The sequence below is a fragment of the Pteropus alecto genome, unplaced genomic scaffold (genome assembly GCF_000325575.1).
Source record: "Pteropus alecto unplaced genomic scaffold, ASM32557v1 scaffold107, whole genome shotgun sequence".
Taxonomy (NCBI): Eukaryota; Metazoa; Chordata; class Mammalia; order Chiroptera; family Pteropodidae; genus Pteropus; species Pteropus alecto.
The window spans coordinates 348,718-366,936 of record NW_006440619.1 but is presented as its reverse complement, the minus strand read 5'-3'; the positions used below and the strand labels follow the sequence as shown (position 1 = coordinate 366,936).

General features: G+C 36.3%; 1 protein-coding gene and 1 pseudogene across 1 annotated transcript in view; one reads left to right on the top strand and one right to left on the bottom strand.

Annotated features, from left to right (window-relative positions):
- The window catches only part of AMMECR1 (Alport syndrome, mental retardation, midface hypoplasia and elliptocytosis chromosomal region gene 1), a 102,776-nt gene that overhangs the window by 16,723 nt on the left and 67,834 nt on the right, over positions 1–18,219 (top strand). The window lies entirely within an intron of this gene.
- On the bottom strand, positions 15,693–15,812 carry LOC112484194 (annotated as a pseudogene).

Sequence of the window (18,219 nt, the reverse complement as noted above, 5' to 3'; positions counted from 1 at the left end):
TTTATCACCCAAAGTCCAGTTTTCTCCAGCTACCATATATTTGACCCCCTTAACACCATATACATCCCCTCCTCCCCCACCTCCTACCCTATGGTAACCACTAGTCTATAGTCTGTGTCCATGAGTCTGTGTTTGTCCTGTTCATTTGTAATTTACAGTCTTTTTAGAAGACACCAGTTCAAGAATGATTTTTAAACTGAAAGTGGGGATTTCCAGAATATTGGAGTAAGGACCTCAGAAAATCTAATCCTCTTTAAAAGCAACATAAACACTGACAGTATTTTCAAAACTAACTTTTTCAGAATTCTGGAAATTAACCAAAGGCCTTCAACAACCTGGAGAGCCTTTATTCATTAAAAACAGCTGATTTTGGGTAAGAACAGGGAGCTTTGTTCTGTTTCAACTTGCCACAATCCTATCTGCCTTTCCCTAGTTCCACAAGGAAAGCAGCAGGCTTGCAACCACAGTAGCTATGAAAACCAGCAGCCACTGGAGGGGTCAGGCTCCCAAATATCCTTGTCCCCAGAGAATTCTCACTATTTGGCCTGTCTGGCAGCTCTCTGAAAAGGCCCCATTCACAAGACTTGTCTTTATTTGACCTGACTCATCCTTGCTCAGTGGAAAAGTCTTATCCTCAGGGCATTTATTCAGTTGTTTAACATTGCATCTGCCTGAGGTGGTGATACCAGGAGAGGCAAAGAAGATGCTGGCCAAAAAACTTAAAAGAAGGATATGGGGATGAGGTAGGAGGCTTTAAAAAGCTCCAAGATATTTCTAGGTATCTAGGAGGCCATACACATGTGTAGAGCTGTGTACATGCCCAGGAAAGACTTGAGGAGGCCCTACTCACTCACCTCTGGCTGACCCTGAGAACCTGCGGAAGCAGGAAATGAAGGCTAAGGCAGAGTTGTAAATTGCGTTAACAGTGAAGGCATGCCCCAACACACAAGGTCCCTTGGCAAAGGGCGAGATATCTATTGGTTAAAGACATTTTAGAAAATTTCTGTGTAATCATTAGCTGACCCCTAAGGCAACTGAGAAGACTTCAAGTAGCCACACATAAGAAGGAATATAGACTTTATAGAATTGGTCCAGGAAAGTCACTAAACATACAAACAACCACAACAACCACAACCCTTGGGGAGGGATCCGATTTCCAAATCTGCTACATTATTCTATTTAAAATGTCTAGTTTTCAACAACAAAAATAAAATACAGTCAAAGGAACAGGTAAGTATGGCACATATACAGGGAAATAAGCAGTCAATAGAAACTGTCTCTGAGGAAACCCAGATGTTGTGCTTACCAGAGAAAACTTTGAGCTATTATAAATAATTCACAGTAAATCATGGCTAACGAATCAAAGGAAAGTATGTGAATGCCTCACCAAATGAAGAATATCAATAAAGAAAATATTTTTTTAAAAAATGAAAATCCGGAGTTAAAAATTTTAATAACTGAAATTGGTATTAATTTGGACTAATATTTTTAGGTTAAGGTACTAATTATTATTCCCAGATCCTCCATTAAGAAAATGATTCAAACTATGGTAAAGAATTGGTAGTTAGCTTTAGAAATCTCAGTTCCTTGGCAGGTTATATTCTAGGAGTGTGACTTTGTATTTTCAGATTTAAGTTTTATTTGACAGTTTCATATGTTGTTAACAGGTATAAGTATATTGTATACATAGAATATCTTGGGCTCTTTCTAGATAAACCTTAATAAAATACTAAAAGGCATTCATAATCATCAATTCTCAGAACATTCTCCTGAATTAAGAGTTTATTCTTATTCTAGTTTTTAAGATGAGAAGAATATACTAAAGAGAATTTAAGCTTTGCCTGTTTCTTCTTAGTATGATTTCTAACATTGTGAGAGTTGCAGTACCCAAGCTTTTTTACAACATATCCCTCTCTCCTAAAAGAGCTTAATGGCACATACTTAGTTTTCAATATTAAAATTAATATGTTTAAGAATTTAACACCCCTCAAGGAACTGAAGACAGTTAAAATCTCTCTGAGCTTGCTTGCCTCTCTTCCAAAACTTAATTCCAAGAGACCTTCAGTCTGACGTGCAGTCTTTGTCACAAAATGTGTATACCTATTGTGTAGAAAGTTGTTTTTAGCTCAGGTGGAGTCTCTTAAGAGACTGCAGAAAAAATATCCGATTTTGAAATAAGTTTGGCACAACAATAAAAGTTGAATCATTTTTACAGAAATCTGAATTGTAGAAGTGAGTTATCTGTCAACATGTACATTAAATACATCTTTGACAAAGTTAATTCAAATAAATAGTTATTAAGAATTTAATTGAAAGAAAATTAACAAATTTACTATGTCTAAGGCACTGTGGGAGATTCAAAGATATGTAAGATCGTGGTTCCTGTCCTCATCAAGGCTTACAAGTGTGAAGGGTTGTATATTAAAATACTTTAAAAATAATAAAGGAGAATTATAATAGACTTAACCTTTTGGAACTTACATAACCTTATCTAATGAAGTACAGAATAGACTAACAAAGTTCTAGATAATAAATTCCATTGTAACTTATAATATTGGTGATTTGTTCCTATGGGGAGAAAAATCAGCTCTAATTTTGACTTGCTTTCAGGTTTATTTGAAGAAGAAGTAATGTGGCAGACAAAATGATTAAAAGCTCCAAACCGTTTTGAATGGATCTTGAGCCAGTTGCAAGTAGCATGAAACAAGGAATGCATTGCTTTTGGGAATTGGCTGTCAGGGTTAGGGATGTCCAGCAGACGAAACAAGATGCCTTGTACTAGGAAGCTGTTGAACTAGTGCTCTCAGAAGGGACTGCCATCTTCTCTCTCCCCCTAGGGATCTTAGTCTCCTTATTTAGCATTTGTTTACCAAGTTTAAAGAGGGAGTAGTTTAGCAATTTTGTAGTACTGTTTCAGCTTAAAAGCAAACTGTACATGGTTGAGAAAGAAAGGATGCACTTCCAATGTACAGAGAACATGCTGGTTTCACTTCTGTTAAGTCAGAGCAAGGGATGAGGCTTGTTAATTATAATAGTATAATTTCTTTTTGGAATATACTTGTTAAAGCCTTATTTGCCCTCACAACAAACCAACTGTACTATTTTAAGCTAATCAGTTCAGTTATAAATTAAATGACATGTTAAAAGTTGTTTAGTTTTTAATTTTATGAAATGTTAATTAAATGAACTGTCTTCAAGGATGATTCACCTAGATATTAGTTAGTGTAGGAATAATGAGGTAGAAAAGGCTTTCCTGCCCTTAAGAAGTTTACACTTTAGTAAGAGAGCTGTTATGCACTGAAATAGCTAACAAATAAGTGCCTTATAGAGGGATATATAAAACCTATAGAAGTTAGGGGGTGATAAGCATGGATGGCAGATTTTAGCTGAGATGACTGAAGAGTCATCTGGTTCACAGACATACAGATATTGAAATAAAGAAATTTATAAATCACCTGCATTTCCATGAACCTGCCTTCACTAGAATAAGCCTGTATCATTTTGAGCATTAGTGTCTAGGGATAGACATTTGTTGACATGGGAACAACTTATGCTAATGAGAAGTTAATTTTTAAAACATTGTTCCAGGGGCAAATCAATGGCAAAGAATCCTTCTAGGTCTGGGTTTTTAAGAGTAGTTTAAAGGAAGGGGCAGGATAATAAGTCAAATGAATTTGAGAAAAACTATGTCCCTAAATATGCCAGACACTGTGCCAAGCACAGCTAATGGTATAGTCCCTAGCTTACAGCCTAACAGGAGAACCCAGAATGCTGGATCAATGGAAGAACCTATCCCTAAATTCCATCACGTAATCCCTGGGCCTTCTAAACTGGGTGAAGGGGAATATACCAGATGGAAAGGATACTTTAAAACCTTCCAGGAAAACTTTCCCCCTGGAATGAAGTGTTTTTGAAGAGGTAGTATGTGCGTATGGTATGAAATTTGAATTTCCAAATAAGATGGACAATAAGATGTAGATCTCCCTGCCTCCCAGCTACCCAGCTCCCCTCTCCAAAGGGAACCATAGCTGCCACCAGTTTCTTGTACATATTTACAGAGATAATCTATGCATATACTAGCATTTATGTACATATACATACCCTTTTTTTTTTTTGCACAAAGAGTAGCATACTATGCATGTTTTCTATATCTTTTTGTAGCTAAGAATCAGTCTTTGAGATACTTCTACACTGGCACACCTAGAAATGCCTAGTTCTTCTATTTTTTAACTTCTTATTTTGAAATAATTATAGATTCACAAGATGTTACAAAAATAGTATAGAGAGATTCCATATCACCCAGCTTCCCTCACTGGTGATTTCTTATACAACTTATATAACTATAGTGTATTATAAATACCAAGAAACTGATTGCCACAATATAACTAGACTATAGTTCCTGTTTCTTTTTAATGCCTGCTAGATATTCCATTGTATGGATGTACCATAGTTTATTTAACTAGTCCTTTATCGATGCATTGTTTAGATAGTAGCATTGCTGATATAGGGAAATATAGGAGACAATAAATATCCCAGTGCCACTGCTAGCACGTACATAGCCTTTGTGTGAATTAGGAAATAAATGCCCTCTCTGGCCGTATGCTGCACCACGGGTGCATGGCTTGGGAAGCAGAATGTAACTAGGATAACTGCATTTAGCACTTCCGCATATGTATCTTTTTGCATATAGGTGAGGATACATATGTAGGATATGGAGTGTAATTTAAAAGCTACAGCATGATATCAGTGTTGCGATTTGAAATGTTGAAGCTGTCTGCTTTCAGACTTTTCACATCCTCCCATCCCTGACCCATCTGTAACCCTCATCACCCCTTCCCAATACTTCAGTCACTTAACCTTTTCTATTATTTGTGTACATGTCTATATCCCACGTTGGATGGGATAAGCTCCTTTGATAGCAGAGACCCCATATGCTCTTTACCGTCCCCTTCTCACTCCATTATTACCTACCTAGATTATCGTTTTATATAAAAGTGTTGAGTTAATTTTTAAATTTTTTCTCAAGGCAAGGAAATTAAGAGCAGTGAATTTTTTAATCTACCTCTCAGTACTTCAAAAGGTGTCATGAAAATTTTAAACCAAAATTATTTTGAATTAAAATACCCACACATATCACATATGTAGGAGAGAGAAAGTGCATCATGAATTAAACTAATGGGATACTGCAGTTCAAAAACATTAAGCATTATAGCATTGACAGAAAGAAAATAGAGTAGCTTAACTCCTTGTGAAATTGTAAGCAGGTTATTGGGTTTTGGTTCCACTGAATATTAAAATGGGAATAAGAATAATCCTTCATAAGGGCATCTTAATGTGTTCAAACTCAGTGTGTTCAAAAGAAATACTGTTACAGATAAAAGAAAACACTTTAAAGCTCTATTCACAAAGAACCTAAAGTATTTTATATGTATTATACGTTTATGTTCAGTAAGTACAATTATGAGAAGTTGCATAAATCTCATGCTCTAAAAATACCTAATTTCATCAGGTCTTAACTTTATATGCAATATGCCATTGATTTAGGATGAAAATCATCCATTTTTACCAGTGGCCTTTTCATTACTGTTAAGCACTAGAAATGTTAATTACATTAAATATTTCTTTAAAACTTACATCAGTGGAACCATATGTGGTACATTTCAGTACTGCTGTAAACACAGAAAAATGGAAAAGTATCGTTTCTTACTGCAAAATAATTTGATTCTGAAGACTAAGCTCATGGCATAGTCAATGAATGGACTTGACATCCATATTAGATAGTTAATGTTTGCTTGCGCATGCTTTTTAAGGAGCTGAGGGATGGGGAAGTTGTGTTGAATAAAACTGTAGGGGGAAAACTCTTCAGATCTAAGGTTCACTGTAAGTTATCAAGTGAGAGTTGCTTTGCCAACAGCATATAAACATTTTTTTCATTATAGGGAGTGACTGTTACTGAAAGAGAATTGAAGAAAACATTTGTTTGCCATGATTATTTGCTGTAAATAATTTTTGTAACCAAATTAACAAACTACTGCAGGTTCATTATGAGATACAGCATTGTTATATAGAGGCTGTTATCCCGATGTTAACTATAATAGGTTTTTACCTGTATTCCAGGAATTAAAGCAAGTTAGATTGATTCCAGTAGGTTTTATTTTTCAGCTTTAGTGCTAAAATCAGATTGTGTGTGACTCTGAATCATGGTTCTATAAATTCTTGACTATACTAAGTAAATTACAGTATATCTTTCAGTACAATTATAAGAATGCTGTAACATGCTGGATCCTTTTCTTTAGCTGTTTTATGATTTAATTTCCTCCTGAACTTGGCTGGATAGGTTTTCATTCAGCTAGCATTGAAGATCACTGTCAGCTGCCACCTGAGTGCCATCTATGTATTTGACAGTTTACTGGACTAATAGGAGTTTAAAGAATAATTTGATTTGGCAAGCTTTCTGACAGGGATGAATATGATGGACATACCTACATACTTAGTGTGTGTTTATGTATGCTACACATTTCATATTAATCTTGGTCTGTAAACTTCCAGTATACATAAAATAATTTACCAACTTGCTCTTCCTCTGGGACATACATAAGTAAACCATCTTTTCTACTTAATAAGTATTTGACTATTTCTATGGATATGAGGTATGTTTCAATTTTTAATATAACTTGATGTAACTAAATTCGACATATATATTTAATCATCTCTCATTATCCATACTTCTATTAGGGACTGTACTGCAAATAGTGCAAAATAGTACTTTGCTTGCCTTCTTTTCCTGACTTTTTCTCTCATTCTGTGAGCTGCCTGTATGTGCCTTCCCTACTTTGCTCCAGTGCCTTCACTGAAGTGGCCATACTCCAAGCTGGTAACAGAGAGGGAAAACAGCCACACGTGGATAATGGAGATTTGGGTATTCATGATTATACTTGAGAACGGAGGAGGCATATTAGTCATGTTGAAGTTAACGAACTTGTTTGTTAGCGAAAGATTCACAGATGATTTTGAATTACGTTTCAAATCATAAGGATTTAGAATTCGATTTGGGGGGTGGGGACTAGACATTCCAATTAGCGAGGATCATAAACAGAGTTGATTGAGTAGTTTTGTTCAGGGAACTATCAGGAAATGAGAATATCTGAGAAATCTTGAATCAGGAGAGGGAAGAGTGAAAAGGCTTGAAATTAAAGCATCTATTCATTTTGACTTCATTTTCTGACCTATTGATAAATACTGGTATAGGGGTTATATGGTTGAATCAGAGCGAGAGATTGGTCACATTTAAACCAGTCATTGTTGAAGGGAACATTGTGGTAGTTTAGCCCAGAGAAAGCTAAGGATTAGCTGTGAAGTTGAGTTTGAGAGCAAAGAATAGGTACAAATAATAGCACAGGAAAGAAATGGTATAGTTTGGCACCTTACTGAATAATGTGGATGGTGACCTAGGGGTTCATGTTAGGCTCACACTATTTATCCAAAGAGAAGGGCTATGCCATGACCCAGTGGATTTTGGAGAGCTCTGTCAGCCATCTGCTGATGAAGACCTATAGAATAAGATTGGTGCTTTTGTCTTCAGGTATACTTTGGAGGTCTCTAGTTTTTCCTCAATGCCTGAGAGTACACAATCTGACTCCTGAAATTTTGGTAGAGCTTTTGGGGGGAAATTAAGAGCAATAATGTTTGCTGATAATTTATGTGGCATGCATCCTGCCAGGTGTTTTACACATCTGCTTTTTTTTTCCCTGTTTCTTTACCAGATCCAACCTCTGTAAAGGTTTGTTCGTTGGTAGGTGGGTGAGTGGGCATTGTGCTGAGAGAGAATTCTCCACCCTGTCAAAGCCTTTGCCACCTAAAAAAAGCCCAAAAGCAATGGTGCCCCTTTGGCTTTTTGACCAGGAGCTTTCTGGCCTTTTCCCTTTCTTTTATTCTATCTTCAACTTATACTATATGTGGCTCCAAGCCACAGATCTTGAGTTAAAGTGCTTTTCCACAGTTATGGTCCTCTCCTTTCTTGTTTCCCTTAACTCCCATATTAAGTAGCCTTCCTCTCTGCCCCATCACTCCTCATTCACAGCTATTTTCTTATCATTTTCTGTGTTATATTAAATTCTACTTATGTGTTTCTCTTCTTCACTTACTAAGCTAGAAGCTCTAAGGGAGTAGAGATGGTATTTTTCATTTCTAATCCCTAGCGTATAGCACATAGTAGAAAAGGTGCTTCATAATGGTTTGTTGTACTAAATTGATGCTGTCCACTGCAGTTTGGCTTCTCATCTTGTTTATCCTTGTGGGATGGCCCTGTATAGTCTCTAACCCATGCTTCCTATTGAGAAAGAATGAGGGAAGGAAAACCTCTTAGCTTCTTTTTAGTCTCTTTTAATCCAGACAACTGTACACCCTGAATACCTAGTTCTGACTTGCCTCTAGATAACAGACTGAGTCTTCCAAGAGCTAAGTCTTCCAGCTCTAACCCATACTGCACAGTGCCATGTAGACTAGTAACTTGGAAGACCGAGATGTAAGACATGGTTGAGGTGAGGAATTTTGAGCAGCAGTGTGCACACTAGTTTCATTCCAGAATGAGGACACCCAGGAAACCAAGGAACCTTTGGTTACCCAAGGTGTGAACTGCTCCAGATTCAAATTAGATCAGTTTATGCTAATTGCTGTCACTCTGATAGGCTCAATGGTTGAATGTGTTCTCTCCAACTACAACAACAAGGTGGCCTCTCTTTTCCAGGGTTGGAGAGGAAACCAGAACAATTTGAAAGTTCTTACTCAACTAGGTATGGAGGCGTAGCCATTTCCCTGAAGTGGAAAATCCTCTGATTCAACAACACTTCCTCAGTCTCAGATACATTAGATGACTGTAACAGTTAGTGTGTCTCTGTATTTTGATTTCTATTTAGGAAACGTATCCCTGGAAGGAAAGTTGACAACAGTAAGAACTGTTTTATCCTTCATCCACCTCTTTTGACATCCCACTCTTGAATTCTAGTAGATGGAATTCTTTTATCTTTGTTAAACCTGCTGCCTTTATCAAGAAGGTAAATTGTTCAAACTCATTTAGTTCTGACTGACTTGAGAACAGCATGTCTCATACCTGACAGAATCAGTGGCAGAAAGGCCATTGATTCTTCTAACCAGCCTCATTTTTATAACCAGTTGTTATAAAATTTTGCTTAGTTGTCCATTGGATCTCAGGAAACTATTGACATGAACATGATTTATTGAAGCACCTTGTATTCCTCCTTACCACCAAAGGCAATGAAATAGTTCAAAAGAACCCTTGAACTGCTATTAAAATGCAGTAGTAGCTAATCTAGGACACTCAAGATAAGCCTGATGATCTTTTACTAAGGCCTCTAGATTTTGGCCAATAAATTTGTAAAACCGGAAGCGTCTGGTGGAATGGGAAGAAAAAGAAAATGACCCTAAGTAACTTTTCATACATGCTCTGAGTTTTTAGGAGTCATGTGCCCATACAGCCTTCATCATACATGGTGAGTCATAACCAGAGACTGTATACGGGTATTGTGAAACTGTGCAGTTCTTTAGCCATGCTGGTGTTGGGTTCTTTTAAAAATAGACCATTTCCAGACAGTAACCATATATTCAGGATTTCCCAGGACAGCCCTGATTTCAGTTTGTCTCATTGTGTTCATAAGTATACTCATTCATCAGACTGTGCCGAGTTTTGGTTTGGAAAATATAGACATTAGACATATAAGGACTTTCTTCTTACCAGCTGAGGAGAATCCATCACAGCATAGCCTTGCTCTTTGAACCCTTCCATTGTCACTGCCAGCAATTCTCACCCAAGGCTAGCAATCTCTGATTCTGTTCCCATCTTGTTTCTTCTTCTTTTAACCCTTCATGAGTTAACTCACCTCTCTGATATCTCTTTTCTCTGGAGTCTAGCAAATGGTATATCCTTATACTCTCACAAAGCTACTCGTATCTAGCATTTGGGTGATACCCTTTGAAAAATAGCATACTTTCTTCCCAGGACATTCTTGGGAGTTGAAAACTGTTGCTGCAAGTTACTCATTTTCACAGGTCAGCAAAAATAAATTCAATAAGAAGCAGCACCACCACTAGCATTTATTGGGTGAAAAAAAAAATATTTTTTAAAAATCTCTTTTAATCCTTACAACCTGTGATGTTGGTATTATTTCCTTCTCACAGATAAGGAAACATGCTTGGAGAAGTTAAATAAGTTGTTCAAGATCTCTGCTTAATAGCCTCCATTTGGAAATGCTTGCTACATTCCAGATAAGATATTAGTTGTGTGCCTACCAGACTCAGAATTGTGGATGACCTGACCAAACATTCCAACCCCATGTTAGAGAAGAACCTTAACCTATGTACTTCCTACCACTAGGAAATATATTTTTCTGTACTCTTGATAGGTGAATATTTATACATCCTTGTTATATACCAGTGGTTCTAAAATTTCAGCATGCATGAAATTCACCTGTAGTGCTTGTTAAAACACAGATTGCTGGCCCCACTCCCTGAGTTTCTGATTCAATAGGTCTGGTGTAGGGCCTGAGAATTTGAATTTCTAACAAGTTCCTAGATGACCCCAATGTTGCTGGTCCAAAGACCACACTCTGAGAATCATTGTTATAAACTAATCATTTTTTTTTATTCAACAAATTATTATTTAGCACTTAAATGTATTCCAGGTACTAGCTAAGCATTGGGGGGGTGTAATAGTGTAAAGGGCAGACAAGGTCTTTGTTTATACAAAACTTATAGTCTAGTGGGGGAAACAAGACTGAACTAATTTTATTTGAGATAAGTAAACAGATCAATATAGAGAATAACAGAGTTGGTATCCTTTATATTAGATAGGTTGAGAGAAAGTTTCTTTGAGAAGCTGATATTTAGTCTAAAACTTAAAGGATCTGAAGAACTTATTAAGACTTTGAGCTTTGGCTTTTCTCAGCTCCAACTTCTGTTGTCGTCACTGGTGCTGATTGCCTTGGGAGAACTCCATGAATTTTAGACTGGCCTCTGGGCAATTCATTCCTTGGCACTTTTTGTGGCCCTGGCCAAGCTTGATTGCATACTTCCTTTATGACTGTTTCTCTCCTTTGCACTTCAACCTCCCCCCACCTAATATTTGAAGGATAGGCTAATTTTGTCTTCGGGCTCCACCTAGGTCACATTTCTTGGTATCTGATGGCTTGGTAAGAATGTATACCAAGGACTGGGCCTGTGAGCCTGCCATTCATGGCCACTGCCTTCATCTTATAACTATCAGTGACATTTTAAGATTCTGTTTTCTTGCCAGTTGGCAAATTTGCCTCAAAGGGTAGCAGTAAAGGAATCCACATGACTCCCTAGCTACCCTGATATGCAGTTTCTTTAAAGAAGATCCCCAAGTTCTTCTTGTGATCTAAGAGGACACTTTCTGCTTTCCAAAAGCCTATCAGAGCAACACAAAACCAAACCTCACTTCTAGTTGTATTTGACCAAACCTAGAAAAAATTCTAGGCAAATGATGGTGACTTTTCTCCCAGCTATCCTTATCGCTTGCCATCAGATTTTGAGCTCTGAAGTTTGACTGATGACTTACATTTTTTTCCCCTTTGGATCTGCCCTGCCATGATTTAACTAGCCTTTGCATGGAAACTTGCTGCCGCTGGAACCATTTCTTTGATGTACAGTTTTACTCTGCTTAAACTAAACATTTCCTCTGGTGTTCTGTACCTATAGAGGTTAAAGGGACTCCTACCACATATTTCTTTGGGTATTTTCAGGAAGAGCATTTCTTTTGGCGTAGGTATACTTTTTGGGGGGATAACAGTTCTTTAGTCACCTCTCTATAAGTCCCCAAACTAGAGGATGTTTATCAGATGGGAAGTACTGGAAAATGACTTTTTTGGTTGCCAAGGATATCCTGAGTTTACTTAAGAAATTTTTAAAATAGTTATCCAGTGCATGTGTAATGGGCTATGATGTCTCTTCTACCTACCCGCACTTAGGGACCAGATTTAATTGCTTTATCAGATTGAAAATCATCTTTTCCCTGTGGATTCAGAATTTTCTTACTGTTAATCTGGTTACTGATGGTATAGAGTGCATCAGCATTTTTTGTTAATCCATATATCAATAAAAAAATGACTGAAATAACAAAAAAGGAGATAGTGTGCAAACTCACTCTTATCTAGAGATGATAAACCTTTTCTATGGCTCTGGAGTTGGCCCTAGTTGTTGATGTCAGGTCTGCCCCATACCGGTGGTGTCTTAGGCTTAAGTAAACCAACTGCTAAGCCTCAGTTTTCTCATCTGTATAAACCTTTTTAATAGGGTTTCTGGGAAGAGTAAGATGCGTGGGAAAGCTAATCATATTTGACTCATAGTATGCTCTCATTGAATATCAACTTACTTTCCTCTTTAATGTTCCTCTTTAAAGCCCTGAACCACTTGAGTAAAGCGTAATCTCTCAGGGTGCACCCATCACACCAGAATCTTACATTTCCCTAGATATGGAATCCATTCAAGAACCACCTGTGAAATTATAATACTTATTTTAACAAATTATAATACTCAGAGTATCCCTACTTCTCTCAGGTATCCAAGGAAGGAAATTAACAGTTATTGAGGGGCTCGTTGGCCAAAAATGATGATAACATAAATAAGTATACCTTTATTGGAAAGGCATTATAATAATCGGCAGTTTCCAGGACCTTTTAAATGCCTAGTGTCCTTGGATATCTATAGCAGCCCATTAAGCAGACAGTGCACTTGCATATCCATGTCTGAACATGAAGAGAATTGGATGACTCCTTTATGGTCTTTTGACTAACGGATGGTAGAGTTGAGCCTTGGGCCTGTGTCTTTGGCTACCCATCCCTATTTCCATCCCCTTCCTACCATATTATAGCATTTTTATCCTACTATACTGCATTGATTTGAACTTTTAGATTCGGATACATGATTTACCCAATCACTAGAATTCTAAGAACAAAACATCTCTCAGTTTTCCCCCTGATTTTATCTCTGAGACATTTATGTCTCTAAGAGTATCTTTAAAGTGTGAGAGTTTCAAACTCTACTTAAGGGCCTGAGAAAGCTGTTTATGCCTTTGATATAAATTCTTTGTGCCACAGTTAGACATTCACTACACATTTAAAACTGGTATTTCTTGGGCCTAGACCCACAACAAAATTCTCTTTCATTCATTCAACAAACATATTTAGCCCTTTCTATGTTCCGGGGACTAGGGATGCAGCCGTGCCACAGACAGATTTCTTGGAACTTACAATTTAGTGGGTAGACAATAAACAAATAGTGATATGTGTTGTGAAGAAAAATAAAGCACTTTAAAATTTTTGCTCAAGCCATGAGATTATTAAATTGCAATAGCTAACAGTGACTCCTGGTAGACTCTTTGAAAGTTATTTGGGAGGAAGGCTTCAAGAGAGGAACATTATCTCTGACAGCCCTTAGCTTCTACCTTTCTTTCCATTCTCTGGACTAAGGCCTCTCTTTCTTGTATGGTTGTGAACAACCCTGATAGAGCTGGATTGTAAGGACATGGCCAAACACTTAAACACAGACTGGAGAGAAGGCTGTTAGGAATAAAACACCTTTAGAGAAACAATTTTACAACTACTTTAAAGTTATGCTTATCCTTTATTCTTTAAATGTAATGTATTTGCTTTATAGTGTGTTACCTGAAGAACGGTGAAGATAGATGGATTTTAAAGTATCGATTTAACTATGCTATGTTTAACAAAACACAACATAAAAAAGCAGCCTCGGATGCTTCTAGTTTTATGGTGTAAGACCGTAGAATAAGTTTATTTGGCACGAGCGTTTTAAGTTTTGAGGAAGAGGGATTCTGCAAGTTGGAAAGAAGCCATTCTTACCACGAGGCAAGTATTCTTGAGTTTAATTTTTAAACTATAACTGCCATTTGACCTTAAATTAAGACAGTCTGTTTCCATTGTGGTATTTTACTGGTTTAACAATGAGAACATTTAAAGCAGCTGCCACCAATTAAAATAATTCATAAATGCTGGTTGTAAATAAATATTCTTGAAGTTTTAACACAATAAAGTCACTCTTTTTTTTTTTTTAATTTTAATGGCACTGTCTCTCTGGAAAGCAATTTGGTAAAATGCATCAGGACCTTTGAAAAATGTTCATATACTTTGATCTGATAATTATGTTTCTAAAAATCTATCTTCAGAAAATAAATCTGAGATCTGAATAAACTTTAATGCGTAGAGATGTTCCCCACAGTTTTAAAGAGAAGGAAATGATTCCCCCAAATTATAGTTCACCCATATGATGAAATATCATGGAACCATTAAAATATTTTTGAAGAATTTTAACCATGTAGGAAAATGTTTATGTACTTCAGTTAAAAAATAAACTATACAAAACTGTACAGTATGATCTTAACCATGTGAAAGTATTTCCATAGAAAAAGACTGTCAGGAAACATAAATTTTCATTTTCTTTGGGTTGTGGGATTATGTGTGATTTTTATTTTCTTCTTTCTACTTTTCTGTATTTTCCAAAAATTGTCTTACAGTGAACCTGTATTACATTTATAGTGAATTTAAAAATGTTATATAAGAATTTTAATCCTTTCTTTCAATGGGATGCTTGTTATTAATACTCAGTCCATTTATATTATTATGACATAATTTTTTCCAGATTTTTATCTTTAGAGCATTTCTTTATAGTGAAGTTTTATGTTTTTAATCTTCTATTTTAATTTTTATGATATACACAGTGTCAACGATTTTATGCTAGCTCCATTTTCCAGGTGTTCTTTAAAGCCAGTAATTCAGTTCCACATTAGAATCCTATTTTTCAGGTGGTTTATATTAAATAATACACAGAGTATGTGGTAAAGAGAGTTGGCCCTGGAGCCACAATGCCTGGCTTCCAAATCCTGGCCCCGCCACTTAGTAGCTATGTGACCATTGACAAGTTAATTACTGATTCTTGGTTTCCCTATCTGTAAAATGGGAAATAATAATAGTATCTACATCATAGGGTTGTAGTAGGGATTTAAAAGAATTATTACATGTAACTAGTTGGAAAAGGTCTGGCGCATAGTAAATATACTCAGTAAAAGTTAGCTGTTTTCAGTAGTATATACACATGCACATACATATACATACATATACATAAACATATACATATTGTCATGATCATTTGCCAAATGCTCCTTTTTATGTGTCTTTTATACAGTTGTAATTTTTAAATCACGATTTTTGTCTTATTATGTAATTAGATTTAGTTTTGCTATTATGCTTTGAAATTATTTTAAAGAATTCCCATATTTTCAACAGTAGAAACCTTATTGATTTGTTTTTCAATCATATTTTGTTTTCCCATTTTTGGAATTGATCATTCATGTGAGCCAGATGGTTGAAGGTTGGCTTTGTTCTAGGTATAAAAGAACTTCCATGTATATAGATATATTCATTACTAGTTATTCTCATGTGTTATTTACCTTATTTATTAAAGTACCATTTGAGTAGAGAAGGAGAGAGATGAGCAGGTGAGTTTGAATGTATTCCAAAGTAATAAAACGACTTTTAGTTCATTTAAATTGTATGCCCTATGGTCTGATATTTTCTTCAGATCGTATAAATCTTTTTTTTTTTTTAATTTTTTAAAAAAATTATTTATTTATTTATATATTTTTACACCTACAGCACCTGGTATATCCTAGGCGGTCTCCCATCCAAGTACTAACCAGGCCTGACCCTGCTTAGCTTCCTAGATCAGACGAGATTGGGCCCATTCAGGGTGGCATGGCCGTAGCAGATCATATAAATCTTTCACCTTATACCCAGATTTCTCTAATTCAAACTGATCTTCCAAGACAGATTTGAGGTGAAAAGAGAGCTACCATTTAGTGAATCATGCATTGGGCTAGACCCTTACATATATTATGTAATTTGTAGTCCATATGAGAACTAGTTAATTATAAGTAAAACAATCATTTGGCAATTTCCCTGTCTTACATTACAAAACGAGAAATGTGTTCCTGTAGAAAACAATTTGGATTTAATTGATTAACTGTTCTTTATTGCTAATTACAATAATTTCGCCATTGCTCTTTTTCATTTCTTTGAAGAAGAGGTACTTTTGTTGTATGTTTACATTTGCAGAATGAGGAAAGACTCTGGGCAAGTTTGAAAGCATGAAGCTGGTCACTGAAAGACTCTTTTCAAATACAAAAAGATTTTTTTCATCAGTCTAGCAATATTTAGTTGAGGCCTGTTGAGTCCCAAGATCTGCATCTTTGAATGGCAATTTGGTTAGTGTTTAATGCCAAGAAGGGGTGGGAAAGGTAGGCCTGGTGGGAAATTACATTTCCCATGGTCCTTGGTTTTATAACTATATAGAAGCCCTGGACTGAGTATGAAGTTCCGTATGTGCATTTCATACCTGAAGTGGAGAGACGGGTCTAGTTTAAAATATTTTTTTATCTGTGGGATTTATCTAGAGAGCAAAGGTTTCAGGTGTTCTTGCTGATTTTAAAGAAGAGGACTAGGTGGACTCTAGGGGGAAAATTAGCTTTCAGGGATAAGCATATTCAATAGCTCAGGTGACAAATCTTGCTTTCTTTATTATTGATGTGATGAAGCTGAGTAGGTCACTGTTATTTCCAAACCCTACACACCACCTTTGGCTAACTTGTAGTCTGCCATGTACCTGGCAGTTCAGCTGGAGGCTGTTTAAACCATAAATATACAGAGAAAGTTGTTGGACTGGTGCTTGTTGGTAGGACTGCCATGTTCTTTCTTATCTTCCCAGGGAGTTTAGTCTTTTTGTTTAGCTTCTACTTCATTATTTACAAAGTTACAGACTTTGAAGTAGGCAATGATATAGGACTACCTAAAGAGAAGTGTAAAGCAAGAAGGTAAGCAGTTATCCTACTTATTTTACTACCTTACTTCCTCAGACAATGTCATTCATGTATTTTGCTTTTTTTTTTCTCATAGGCTCCGCACTGACTTGCTTACTGCTACCCTTATTTTCTTTGCCTCCCATATTAAAAGCTGACTCAATTTACTTTCTGATCATTAAACTATCATGGTGTTGCCTAATGTGTTACTGGGAAATTTTTAAAATAAATTTTAATACAATAATCTAATGGAACATATCACAGTATTTTTTTTTTCAGTTCTATCATAAAAGAGTCGCATATCTGGTTTAGGTAGTGTAGAGTTCCAGTCCTTAGATGACTGCCTTTCTATAGACATGGCACTGTTATCACAATATCTGTGCTATTAAGACTATGATAAAGTAAGTGTTACCTAGTACAGTAGTGAGGTAAATCGCTGTGCCATTAGAGTGTTTAAATCATCATAGCTGAAAAAATAGCCCTTTAAAAACAGCAGTAACAAAACACACATACATCAGACATCGTTCATGATTATTAGTAAATTCAAGATTTTTTTAGCTGTTGTAAATAAGGTTGTTCAGATTGCATTTTTAAAAAACTTGTATGGAGGAAGAATAAGAGGAGTGAGCTATTTTTGGCATGGACTTATAGAAAGAAATATCAGTGTGACTGGTAACTGACACTTTTGTCAACTTCAGTTTCTACATGAGTGCTCTGATTTTTTTTATTTCATTACTTTGGATTTTAGAGTTCTTGATTTTATATATTTTTTAAGACTGACACCTCTAACCTTTTGGTTCTGAGCAGTACGTTGCCCCTGAAATTGGTTGAGTCACTTCATATTCTGAGAGTTCACTACCTGTCAAATCTGAAGAGATCTATCCATTTTGCTTTCTGCTTCCAGAGCCATTTTCCTGCTTGCTGTAGTCTTCTATTAGTGGTAGGTTTTTCCACTTTTAATATATGAAACCTCCAGAGTTTGATCCTTAAAGTAACTCAGTGTTGAAAGGCTTAGGTACTTCCACTTTGGTCCATATGAGAATAACTGGTATAACACTTGTTTCCTTCTGCCTCATATACTCTGTAAACAACTAGGAACTGGACAGAATATATGAAACAACTGTCTTCAGACATTGGGCAACAGGTAGCACAGGACTGTGATCCCTGAGAAAAAAGGAACAAATGAAGGGAGCCCTACAGTCACCCTGGCTTTTTGCTTGCAGGAAGTTTCTGGACCATAGCATTGTGAGAGGGAACCTAAGCAGAGCTTGCAGTCTTGTTGAACTGATGAGACAGAGATAGGAGCTCAGAGGCCTAGG